General features: G+C 43.0%; 1 long non-coding RNA gene across 2 annotated transcripts in view; it reads right to left on the bottom strand.

Moving 5' to 3' along the window:
• The window catches only part of LOC149870149 (uncharacterized), a 121,110-nt gene that overhangs the window by 34,202 nt on the left and 74,203 nt on the right, over positions 1–12,705 (bottom strand). Inside the window, exons 2-3 of one of the 2 annotated variants that reach the window (XR_016440695.1) lie at positions 8,796–8,856; positions 2,434–2,715 (exon numbers count right to left, since the gene is read on the bottom strand). This is a non-coding gene — a long non-coding RNA (uncharacterized LOC149870149). Of the gene's footprint in view, positions 1–2,433; positions 2,716–8,795; positions 11,779–12,705 lie in introns of those variants that run through there. The other variant, XR_016440694.1, reaches the window with a different exon arrangement.

Below are 12,705 nucleotides of genomic sequence, written 5' to 3'. Positions count from 1 at the left end.
GTACAGGCTCAGGGGTGAGCTGATGGCCACCTATAAGTTTGTCGGGGTGCTCATCACGATTTGTGTGAACATCTGTTCACCAGAGCGCCCCAAGGGATGACAAGGTCAAACAGTCACAAACTCCTTCATGACTGTTCCAGGCTGGACATAAGGAAGAACTTCTTTACTGTCTGAGCCCCCAAGGCCTGGAATAGCCTGCTGCTGGAGGTGGTTCAAGCACCCACTTTGAAGGCCTTCAAGAGAAATTTGGATGTTTCTCTTGCTGGGATCCTATGACCCCTGCTGACTCCTGTCCCTGGGGCAGGGGCCTGGACTCGATGATCTTCTGAGGTCCCTTCCAGACTTAATGTCTATGAAATCTATTTGAATTAAGGTTGCCTTCCAAGGACTCTAGTGTCATTCAGTGCACAAGATGGATAAATCAGTATTTTCCACTGAGTAAAAATGTTGTTTGTAAGAATGGTCTTTCATATCTTGCAGAAGTTGAAAGGTATGCAGTGAACAGGGCAGGAAATTGAAGAAATAAGAAGGAGAACTTCATTCTTGAGCCAACTGAATTCTGTTCTGGACAACTGCTGTCTAACCCACCTTTTTTAAAGAGTGCCTGTGTTACTGGGAAATAAAATAAGTCAAATGACATTCAATAAAGACAAGTGCAAAGGATTACGCTTAAGATGAAACAATCAAATACAAAATTGGTAATGACTGGCTAGGCTGCAGTATTGTAAAAAAGGATTTGAAAGTTATAATTTACTGCAAGCTGAATATTAGTCAACAATAATATTTCTGCAAAAAAAAGAACTAACTACTGTATTGGGAAGTACTATCAAGAGTGTCATATTCAAGTTGCAGGAAGCAATTCTACTCTTTTCAGGATTGGTGAGGCCTTCGTACTGTATCTCATTTTGGGCACCAGACTTCAAGAAAATTGTACACAAAATGCAGACTCCAGAGGAGAAGAACAAAAAAAATGTAGAGGTCTAGGAAGCATGACAGACAAGGAAAAGTGGGAAGAGCAGGGTTTATATTTTCTGGAGCACAGCAGACTGAAGTGGGGATTTGATAGCAGTCTGCAAATGAAAAATGGTTTGTTACAGAGACAATGGTGATCAGCTAGTTCTCTGTGTCCAGTGTGGATAGGACAAATGTAACTGTCTTAAATTGTCAAAACAAAACAAAAAAAAAGGGAGATTTAGGTTTAATATTAGGAAAAAACTATCTTACATTGAGGGCAGTTAAATATTGGAAAAGGCTACCTACAGGGGCTTTGGCATCTTTGCAAAACTCCTTAGTCCTGACAGCCAGTTGGAACACATGGACTGCTCTATATCACCTAAGTACTCTGAAAAATAAAGTTCTGAGGGGACTCCTAGCCATGGGGGCTTGCTTCTTGCTGGTTCGGGGGGAAGTGGGGGGGTAGAATAAGGCTCCTCCCTGCACCAGCAGTAAGGCACAATTGCTTCTTGCTGGTTTGGGGGGAATTGGGGGGCACAGAATGGGGCTCCCCCTGCAGCAGCAATAAGGCACAACAGGCTTTAATACATGATCCCACAATCATGCCCCCTGCCATGCTCGTGTGGCATGGCAGGAGGCGTGGTTGTATAGAGTGCACATTAGATTCCATCATGCTTTTACTGTACATGTAGAGGGGCCCTCAGATCTATAACATAGAGATAACAATAAAACCTTATTATACAGGGTATTGTGAAAATCAATATATTAATGTTTGTGTAATGATAGCATGTAGTAGGTAAGCCGCGGAGCCATGAATTGAACAAAAGAGAAGAGTAGAAGAGGAAAAGTTAAATAGCTGTTCGTTAAATGAGTGTAGTGTCCATTGTGTGCATATAATGAGGCACAGAGGACAAAAATAGTAGGTAATCATGTAATTACAGAATTATTATGTGCACATACAAAGAACTGTTTGACTACATCATTAATGATGTTATCTTAGTATAATTTTCTTTTGTAGCATGTAAAATGTAGATGCAGAAGTATGCAGTAATTTATAGATTTGTATCAAGGAGGAATCTGATAGCCTCAACCAAGGCAGGACATTATTAGGACAGGTCCAGTTGATGAGCAAGCACAGAATCAGAGACTGCCATTGGCCTAAAGAGTTTAGTTAGTCTCACTCTGCAATACGGAAAATGGTGGAGAACAGGAGATACATCTTGAAAGTTGACAGAACATTGTAGTGGCCTGCAAATGTCATGTTAATATATTTTAAATGATTTTTTCCAAAGAAGATTAGCTAAATAGAGCTGGATTATTTTGATACTGGATTTGGACCCAGCACCTATACCTTTGTTTTGGGCAGGCACAACCCTCAGGCTGACCACAACACCTGCTGGTCGATAATAGGTGAATTTATTGATACAGAGTAAGAACAAAAAACCAACAATACATATAATCAAACAATTCTATATTTACCCATTCTAGGGCTGTCATCAGAGTCAAAGTACATCTGGTCAGGATGCAGGGTTCACTTTGAGGCTGTCTGTCTTACGTGTCAGCAGTGTGGAAGTGGGATGCCAAGGCCCACAGCCCTCCTGCAGTGGGGTGCATTAGGCCAGCTGCTGGTGTGTGCCCTTGGTCCACGGTGACCTCGGGACCTTTCCTGTGGATGAGGATGGGGGTGGGGACCCCTCTCATAGAGGAGAAGGGGAGGGACAGCAAAGAGAGATGGGGAGGGATAAGAAGGAACAGGGAGTGCTGGGACAAAAGGAGGGACAAGAGGGACAAAGGGAGAGACTCTTTGTTACTGTCAAGTGCCAGCTTTTGTATTCTCCTTCCCCCTTGATGACTCCTGATGACTCTTCATCCATGGCTATCTCTGGTTAGTTGTCTCTCTGTGGTCACATGTCCACATAGCCTTCCGGGCCTTCTCCTAATTTGGTCTGTTCCCCCAGACCAAACTGGGACTTATGCCTCCCTGCTCTCAGGGACCTTGTTGCTGGTGTCACTTGTCTTGTGTTATGGGACAGTATGATACATACTTCCTTTGTTTCCCAGGCTGTTTCCTAGACTATGTGTCCTTGTTGTGTTAGACAGTGTGTCTGCCTTGAAGGCTGTGATCTCATGTAATGGCGTGCCCCCACTTCATTCTCAGGCTGTGTCCATCCGTTGGCCTTGTTGTGCTAGACAGCTTATCTACTTCCAGGGCCATGAGAAGCTGTGTGCATGTTTCCCAAGCTCTTTAGAAATCCAGTTAACTCCTGCTGCCCATCTTGACCCCTTATAATCTATACGTATAAGCCAGTTCCCAAAAAACAGGCCTTTAAATATCATTTCTAGGCCAACATATAGAAGGGGGCAAAGAGGAGGAGGTGGGAAAGGAAAAGTGAGGTCAAGGAATAGAATACAGAGAGCAAAAGGAAAAAGCCAGAGATGTTGGGAAAGAGAATGGAAGCTGTATAAAAAGAAAAAGAGAACACCTATCCAAAGCTCCCCACTGCAGCTGCCTACTTACTCATCTGTATCTCCTTCTTTCTTGACTTTCTATGTAGTTTTTCCCTTCTTTGTTCTTGTGGTATTTAATGCTTGATTTAAAAGCTCATTAATACATTTTGTGTTTCATATAAAGAATTAGCTGACAAGCAATAATTAAATAAGGGTAATATGCCCAGATTTTTGTACTGTGTGCTGATAGTGCATGATTGCATATATGCTATATATTGCATTGCAAATCTAAATATTAGAAAGTGATTAAAGCATGGACTATTGACTGGCAGTTTGAGGGTCTTACTTTTATTTTTTCTTGCTTTTGGGAACTTTATTTAAAGCCATGCTGTATTTTGTTTTTCAAGTAATTTGTGAATGAGAAATTAGAATAATAGAATCAGAGAAAATTAGGCTTGGAAGGGACCTCAGGAGGTCATCTAATCTAACCCCATGCTCAGAGCTGGACCATCCCCAACTAGATCATCCCAACCAAGACTTTGTCTAGCTGGGTCTTAAAAACCTCTAAGGTTGGAGTCTCCACAACCTCTCTGGGTAACCTGTTCCAGTGTTTTACTACCCTCCTAGTGAGAAAATTCTTCCTAATTTCACTATTATACTATTTTACACCAAAAATCTCCCTTGAAATTGAATTGATGTCCTGCGGTGCTTCCTGAACAAGAACAGGTATTTCCTTTCTTTTTCTCCTTAAAAAAATGAAAATTTGGTGTTTTGCAATTTGGTGTTTTGCAAGGTGCTCTCTAGAGAGGTTTCAGCATCAGCCCAGAATCAAACAATCCTCCCTGGGACTCCACGTGCACCCCCTTAGACCACCTCCCAGCATATATAGAAGACAGGGTGGCTATGCAAGTGGGAGGACAGAAAATAAGCACTGGTACAGACAAACAGCTTCAAGATGAGCAAAATAAAGAGCTAAACATTCTTTGCTAAATTTGAGACTATTGTTCTTTGCTCTGTCATCTGTCAAAACTGAGAACAGTCTAGATCCATCTTCTTTCAAACCCCATTTCAGGTAGTTGAAGGCTGCTATTAAATCCCCTCTCAGTCTTTTCTTCTCTAGACTAAATAATCCCAGTTCCTTCAGCCTGTCCTCATAAATCATATACCCCAGCTCCCTCGCCAGTTAATAATGTGGAAATTCATTGGCAAAAATGGATGAATTTCTGTGAATTCACTTATTAATACAAATGCCCTTCAACTTTATGGAAACCTCTTTATCACTATATACCATATTTACTCAAATATAAGATGAGGTGCTCCTCCCCACCCAATCAGCTGGGGAAAAAACACTCTGGCCTCTTATATTTCCATACCAACAACCCCTTCCCTCTCCCAGTTAAATACATTGGCTATCCTTAAACTGCTGCTAGAAGCACTTTGTGCTCATTCATGGAAACTAATAGTCAACTGAATGCAGCCCATGTTGAGCATGCCCATAAAATGCATCACCCATATTGGGCAAACACACTGATGGGAACCTTTTTTGTGTGTTTGTGTGTGGCCCTTAAGGAAAATGGGAAGTTGTTTCCCCGGGCAAGAATGAGCAAGCTCTGGCACCCTCCCTGATGCCAAAAATTCCCATGGGAACCTTTTTTGCACACAAGTTGGGTGCATGTTGCTTGCTGTAGGCTTGGACTCCCCACTCTGCTGCCCACCTGTAGGGCCTCTGCAGCCCAGAGGGTGCTGTGTGGGGAAGCTGCTAGCTGCTCTTGAGCTCCATGCTGCCATAGTGAGGAGTTCCCTTCCCACCCTACAGTAGTGTAGGGTTGTGCTCCTTGCTGCTGCAGAGTGGACAGGGTGTGCATCACCAGGGCAGTGTGGATCTCACAGTGGCAGTGAGCTTCCTCATGTGGTCCTGCTTTGTCCTGGAGTGTTGGGTCACAAAGGCTTTGGAGGCCCTGGGGGAGGGCTACAGGGTGGGGAGCCTGATCCCACAGGAAGCAGCCCATGCCCACCCCCACCCTGCTCACAGATCTGGGAGGCACATGCTCCTCCTGCCCCCCAGGAGTGCGCGCAGCAGTGGGGAGACAGCCCTACCTCCTGCCCCCAAAGGAGCTGCCCATGATCCTGTTCTACTCCCCACTGGGTCCTGTAGCCGTGCATTCCAGCCCTAGTGCCCAACTCCCTCCTTCCCTATGGGGCCTCAATTCCTCTTTCCCCTGTACCCTCTCTGACTTACCTGTGGGAGCTGCTCTCTAGACTGCCTGGTGGCCATGTGCATGTACATGCACACCACACCTCCTGCCTGACTGCCCTCCTCCCACTCTCGCCCAGCCCCTTGCAAGCTGGAACTCTGCCAGCCTGAAGAGAGATCTTTGCAAAAGTGCAAATTCCATGGGTTTCTCCATTTAAATGAGAAATCCACATTTTTCTTGGGTAAAGGGGAAGTTTTTGGTTTTCTGTTTTTCCATGGTAAATGGAAAACTGGATCCCTGCTGATCACTGTCTTTCTTGCCCATTTCCAATTATTCCTGTTTCTTCACCAGCCCTTTAATGTTTGGCAAACATCACAAAAGTTCTATGTATGTGAGGTGCTCTGTTGCCCCATTAGCCTGTTGCATGTGATAAGTGTGGCCGCACTTTCTCTATGGGATGGAGACAGAACAGGCAGCCCTACACATCATCTGCATATATATCTTTGGAGGGTCCCAGGACTTGTGATAAGAACACCTGGTTCCAGTCACAAGTGGGGGGCTAATTAGTATCTGGATCCTTTGTAGGGGTATCTGAAGTACACACACATACTGAGCAATGCTGGGCTGTGGGGTCATGATGACTTGAAATACTGTTGATCCTGGGGCCCAGACCAATGTGTTATATAAGTCATAATCCTTTTAGCTGAACTAATATCATAAATAGTTTGTTCTATGTATGAATGGGCACAATACACGAGACATTTACTGTGCTGTTGACTAAATAGCTGTGCAGTAAATGTCTTGGCATTTACACATGTGCCCATGTTAGGCTGGAGTAAACTAATTTACTCTGCAGCAGTGCACATGCAGATGCTGCCTGGCTGGCTGGGGCATGAGGGTGCTTCAGTGCTGGGGCTTCCTGCCAGCTAGTCCCACACTGAAGCACCCTCATGCCCCAGCCAGCCTCTCCAAAGCATGTTGAGCCCAGGGGAGCTGCTCTGGACTGGTAGGCTAATTCTGTCCCTGGCCCCTGCCAGCTGGGGTTGCTCTGCCCAGGGGGCTCAATATGCTGCACATAAATAAACAGTGAAGCTTATAGCTCTGCAGTTTATCGCTTCTAGGCACGTATTCAAACGATTTGCCTAAGAGCAATTCAGTCTGAAACAATAAGCTCCACAGTGTATTCATGAGCCCATAATTCCAAATGTAGACTGGTACGGCGCATCCTATCCTGCGGAACCTGTGGCCACAGGCAGCCCCGCAATTAAGGGGCCATGTCCTGCTCGGCCCCTGCCACCTGTGCCATGTTTAAAGGGCTTGATGCAGGCAGTCAGTTCCTGGCCAAGTGGGGGAGGAGTTCCTAGCTCCACTTCTGCCCTGGCCCTGGCCTCAGCCCCAGCCCTGGCCCCAGGGAAGGATTGAACGCATCCCCAGCACATACTGCCCATGCCCTCTGCAGCACAGCCCACGTGCATGCCGCTTGGCCCCGACTATTTTATTTCAGTGAGTTTATACTGAAATTAACCACAATTTTGATTTTTCAATGGATCACGGGGCCCCAAAACTATATCTTGCAGGGGGCCCCAAAAAACTGTGGGCTGGCCCTGCCTGTAGATGCACCCAGTAGGTACAAAAGCAGTGCTCAGAAGTATGTTTATAGAGTACCTGTTCTGAAATTTGCAGCAGTCAGGGTTGGAGCCAGAGGCAGGCCCACAGAAGTCTCCTGTTTCCCTTGACAGTTTCTGGCCTTCTATTTGTCCCTTCCCCTTTGCCCCCCTTACTGTCACCTGCAGCTTATTTCCACATTGGGCCTGGGGAAGGGACAGAGCATGATCATCAGGGTATGATAGTAAGTGAGGAAGGAAGGCTGCAGGAGGAAAAAGTTTGGGGTGGACAGAAGGCAAGGGGGCACCTGACACCCCACTCCTGCCCACAGCCACTACTTTCCCTGCTGTAGCAATGGAAGGGAGATGAATTCAAGACAACACTCTGATAGCTAGATTCTACATCTGGAAAATCATAATAATTTTTCCATATATAGAATCTAATTTTGAGGGGGTTATCTTATATTTGGTCTTCTTGTATTCGAGTAAATATGGTATTCACAAATAGATAATTGATTTTTTCAATGGACTTCTCCAGCTGTTTCTATCGTGTATATTCTTGGAAGTGTTCCCAGACTTTTGAGTTGAATTACCTGGTCCATTTTAATTTTTTATTTTACTTATGGGGTCAGAGATATGTGTTGTCAGAGACAACATTTCTATGGGGGTACCATAGACAGAAAAAGGACAAAGATGCACAAGCAGGAGCTAGATATGGATCAGACACATTCCTTGGCAGATGACTTCAGTAGGGATATGGTAAGCCACAGGTTAATTGGTTCAGATAAAATAAGAATCAAGTTGAAATGAACTCCCAATAAACCTGTTTTTTCCTTTTTTATTTACTTTTGTTTGTTTTTTTCACACAGCTGGGCTTTTGATATCAAGCCAGAAGTGGAAATGTCATGCTACTCTAAGAATGGGTATTTTGGCTTCCTGCTGAGTTGTAAATACTATAAGAAGACTAAAAAAATATCACAAAGTTTTCTTTCATGAGAAAGAGTTATCTGACAGGTTGAATCACCCAGAAGTTCTGGTTGTCCCTTACAGATATGAAAGAACGAAGGAAGTGCAGCAAAAGACCAGCATAAATGAGGAGCAAACTCTTAACTGAGTTGAAACAGAATAGGGGAAACTTAAGGATTAGTGCAAAAATATTGCATGGGCCTGCAGGGTGAAAAATTGGTAAGGCTTAAGGCACCAATTGAGACACAGCTAACAAGGGACATAATAGGCAACAGAAAAATGTATTAGACATTAAAATGTATTAGACATTAAAAGGATTAAAAGCAGGCTAAATAATTTAATGCCCTTTTTTTGCTTCAGCCTTCACAAATAAGGCCTGCTATCAAATTACAAACACATTTGGCAGGACAACTAGGGAAAGAGATAAGTGGCCTAAAGTAAAGAAAGAACAGGTGAAAGATTACTTAGAGAAGCCGGGTGTCTTTAAGTCCACAGGACAAAACAAAATTCATTCTACAATACTCAAGGGATTAGCTCAGGTATTTGCAGGGCCAATGGCTATTATCTTTGAGAACTCAAGTGGTCAGGCAAGATCTTGGATTACTGGAAATCTCCATATAGCACTTACCTTTAAAAAGGAAAGAAGGAGGATCTGGGGAATTACAGATCAATCACTCTGCCCTTGATACCTAGAAAAATTATGGAGTATGTTATTAAGGATTCTATTTCTAAGCATGAAGACGATAGCAAGGTAATCAAGAACACCCCATGTAGATTATTCAAGAGCAACTCATGCTTGACCAACTTGATTTCTTTCTATAAGAATAATGAAGTGACTGACTGTGGAAAGGGGAGAGCTGATGTGGTATACACTGACTTTAGCAAGGCTTTCAACACAGTCTTTCATGGCATTCTCATTAAAAAGGTAAAAAAGTAGAATTTAGGTGAAAGTATTATAAGGTACTTAACTAGTTGGGTCATCATGCTTAAAGAGAAATAATGGCTCAATGTATAATTGAGAGGAGGTATCAAGGGAATTCCCCAGAGATCTGTCACAGGTCCAGCAACTTTCAGTGTTTTTAATAATGGGTATAGGATGGAACTAAATGCACAATTAGCAAATTTGTTCATGACACCAAGCTGGGTGGGGTTGCAGATACTTTGGTGGATAGGATTTAGATTCAGACTAACCTTGATATAACTAGAGAAATGGTCCAAAATTAATCAAATGAAATACAATAAGGACATATTTAAAGCCCTGTACTTACAACCAAGTTCACAAGTACAAGATGGGGGAATGACTAGCTAGGCTGCCAGGCTTCAGAAAAGAACCTGGGAGCTTAAGTAGACTGCATATGAGGTCAATAGTGTGCTATTGTTCCAAAAAAACCCCAAACCAAACCAAAACAAACAAAAAACAAAACCCCATACCATACTAGGTTGTATTAATAGATATGTTGCTTTCAAGTCAAGAGAAGTGATTCTTCTCTTTTTTTAAGCCCTGGTGAGACTTATAGGTTCATAGGTGCTAGGGTCAGAAGGGAACTCAACAGATCATCAAGTTGGACCCCCCTACCTAGGCAGGAAAGAGTGCTGGGGTCAGATGACCCTAGCCAGCCCAAACAGCACCCAAAACTGGACACAATATTCCAACTGCGGTCTGGCCAATGCCGCATAGAGGGGGAGTATCACCTCTTTGAATCTATTTGGCATGCATCTGCTGATGCATGATAAAGTGCGTTTAGCTTTGCTGATGATTTCGTCACACCAATGACTCATGTTCATTTTGGAGTCCACTATGACTCCAAGATCCCTTTCTGCTTCTGTGCTGCTGAGAGGGTTACTTCCTAGCCAGTAGGTGTAGTGGATATTTTTGTACCTTAGGTGCAGCACTCTGCATTTGTCCTTGTTTTACTGCATCCTATTGTGTTCTACTGCCCACTTTTCTAACCTGTCTAGGTCTGCCTGCAATCGTTCCCTACCCTTCGGAGTGTACATTTCACCCCACAATTTAGTATCGCCCTTCAACTTGGACAGAGTATACTTCACACCCACATACAAGTCATTTCTGCAGTGGTGTGTTCAGTTTTGGTACTGGACTTGAAGGAAGACATAGGTAAATTAGAATGAATTCTAAAAAGGGTGATTAGAAGTCCTGAAAACTTGCAAGGAAATTTGGAAGCACTGGGACTATTTAGTTTGGAGAAAAGATGGAGGAGTGATTTTATAAGTCTTCAAATTCTTGAAGGGTGATTAAAAACAGAATGATAAGCTGTTTTCTGTGGCTGCGGGGACCTGACAAGGATGAACAGTCTTGAATCATTTCAAGGTTAACTCAGGTTGAATATTAGGAAGCACTTTCTAGCTATGAGGCTAGTTAGGTACATAACAGATTATCTAAAGGACTTATGAATCTCTGTCCTTGAAAGTTTTTAAGAGCAGGTTAAACAAATATTTGTCTAGAATGCTTTAGAGAGTGGTGACCCTTCCTTGAGAAGGATTGGACTAGAGGAGATCCTGACATCCCTTCCAGTCCTACTTTTCCTATGATTCTAATATAAATTCTAGTACACACACACACTATATAACTTTGACTATATAACTGTATACACACTATATAACCATATATCTATAATACACTACATAACTTAGATGTACACAGTATAACTTTTTGTCATAAAAAATCAAGCAATAGTGTTTGAACTGAATAGACTTCACTCATCTATCCTATTATCCTGATGCTACAGAACACAATTTATCATTTTGGGCAAGAGAAAAGAAAAGAATGTGCTTTTTATATATAATAAGGAGATAAAAAGCAATCCAGTGCTAGAACCACACTGAACAAACACCATTGTTTCAGCGTGTGAACATTAAATCTCTAATGCAAGGGTGTCAAACTCACCATGGGACTTCTTGTGGGCTGGATCCAACTTAGGGCACAAGGAAGCCACAGCAGCAGCAGCAATGAATGCAATAATGGCCAAAGCAGCACAAGCAGAAAGTGACAATGGCAGCCTGTGCCAGGGCTGCTACCCCCATGTGCCTTGTGCTATGGTGGCAGCTGCAGCTCTGCCTCTGGCTCCAGCATGGAGCATTGCAGCAGGGCCTGGAGCCACTGTCATATCCTTTGCTGCCACCACCACATTGTGCTACACTGCCTCTGCTGCCCCCACTCCCACCACTGTCGCATGCCTCCAACTTCCCCTTGTCCTGCCAGTAGTCTGTTGGGCCAAACAGAGAAGCTTCATAGGCTGTATCCAGCCTGTGGGCACCCCGGTCTAAGGCATTCGATAGATAATAAAATAATTGACTAATAGTTACTTGTATAACTATAACATAGCTGGTTGTTTGTTTTTTTAATTCTGTATTTGTCCATTGACTCTTCCTGCTAGATTTAGTTGATTTTTTTTTTTTTTTTAGGATCATACCATTTTGGATGACTGAATATTTTTATGTGCTTAATTTTTAAAAATATGTTTCTCTTCTGTGAAGTAGTTAGTGGAATGATTGCAGGCTTAAGTTAGGTGTATAATGATTGCTTTCAGGTTTTCCTTTTGTTTTAAAAATCCTTTATCCTAATATTTGAAGGGTGTGTGAATAGTGGCTTTTTTTGTTCATCAGCTACCTTAGAAAAATGAGGGAAAAAAGCAACTTGGATCAGTGTTTTTTACTTTGTTTCATGTCAAGAAAATATTCCACTGGCTTTAAATAAAGTGTTTTGTTTTCAGGAACATGTTTTAAAAAAAAGAAGCAAAGGATATGAGGAAGGACATTCAGCAAACTACAAGAGGAGTCCCCTTTTATTGAACAGCATGATAAATATAGACCATATTTTATTACAAATAACATTCCCCAGAATATAATATGCACATTCTGGGTACAACACAGGGTGAGTCCACAACTGGATCTGGCATCCTGGATCCAGGGCATCATGCAGGATCATGTCATCAAGCTGGAGAAGCTCCTTAAGTGTATAGAAATTTGGCAGGAGAGTGGTAGTGGGGTTAATTGCTATAGCCCCCAAAGCTGCTGCAGTCAACATGCCACCACTCTCCTAGTGCCATGTTTCTGGATCTGGAAATAGTGGGGTCACTATTTCTTACTAGATGGTGTTAGAGGAAACGGTGCATGTTGTTTGTCAGAAAATATGGTACTTACCCAAAATCAAATTTCTCCTTTGCCTGAAGGGATTTTAATGTACATTTTCCACTTCCAGGAATGTGCTCTTACCCAGGCATATTGCTTTTTCCTGGAATCAGTGCTTTCAGTCCCTCCAGTTAGTGTCATTGCAGTTTGCATACATAATGAAGGATTTACTCGAATAGGGACTAGAACCCAGGTATCGTACGTCTCAGAAGAGCATTTTAATCATCCTCTAATGGACTTACCCTATTTCTTTAGCTCTCAAAAGATGTATATATATATTTATAATTGCACCCATCTGGCCTTGTGGAGGTGCTCTCTTGCTGCTTTGGAGTGTGCACCTTGTGCCACCCATAGGGTGTGTTCCAGCAGCCTTGATGATGGGACACGTT

Source organism: Crocodylus siamensis, chromosome 2, assembly GCF_052110815.1.
Source record: "Crocodylus siamensis isolate JL-2025a chromosome 2, ASM5211081v1, whole genome shotgun sequence".
Taxonomy (NCBI): Eukaryota; Metazoa; Chordata; order Crocodylia; family Crocodylidae; genus Crocodylus; species Crocodylus siamensis.
Note: the sequence above shows the minus strand (reverse complement) of the source record. Positions and strands in the feature narration are given on the sequence as shown.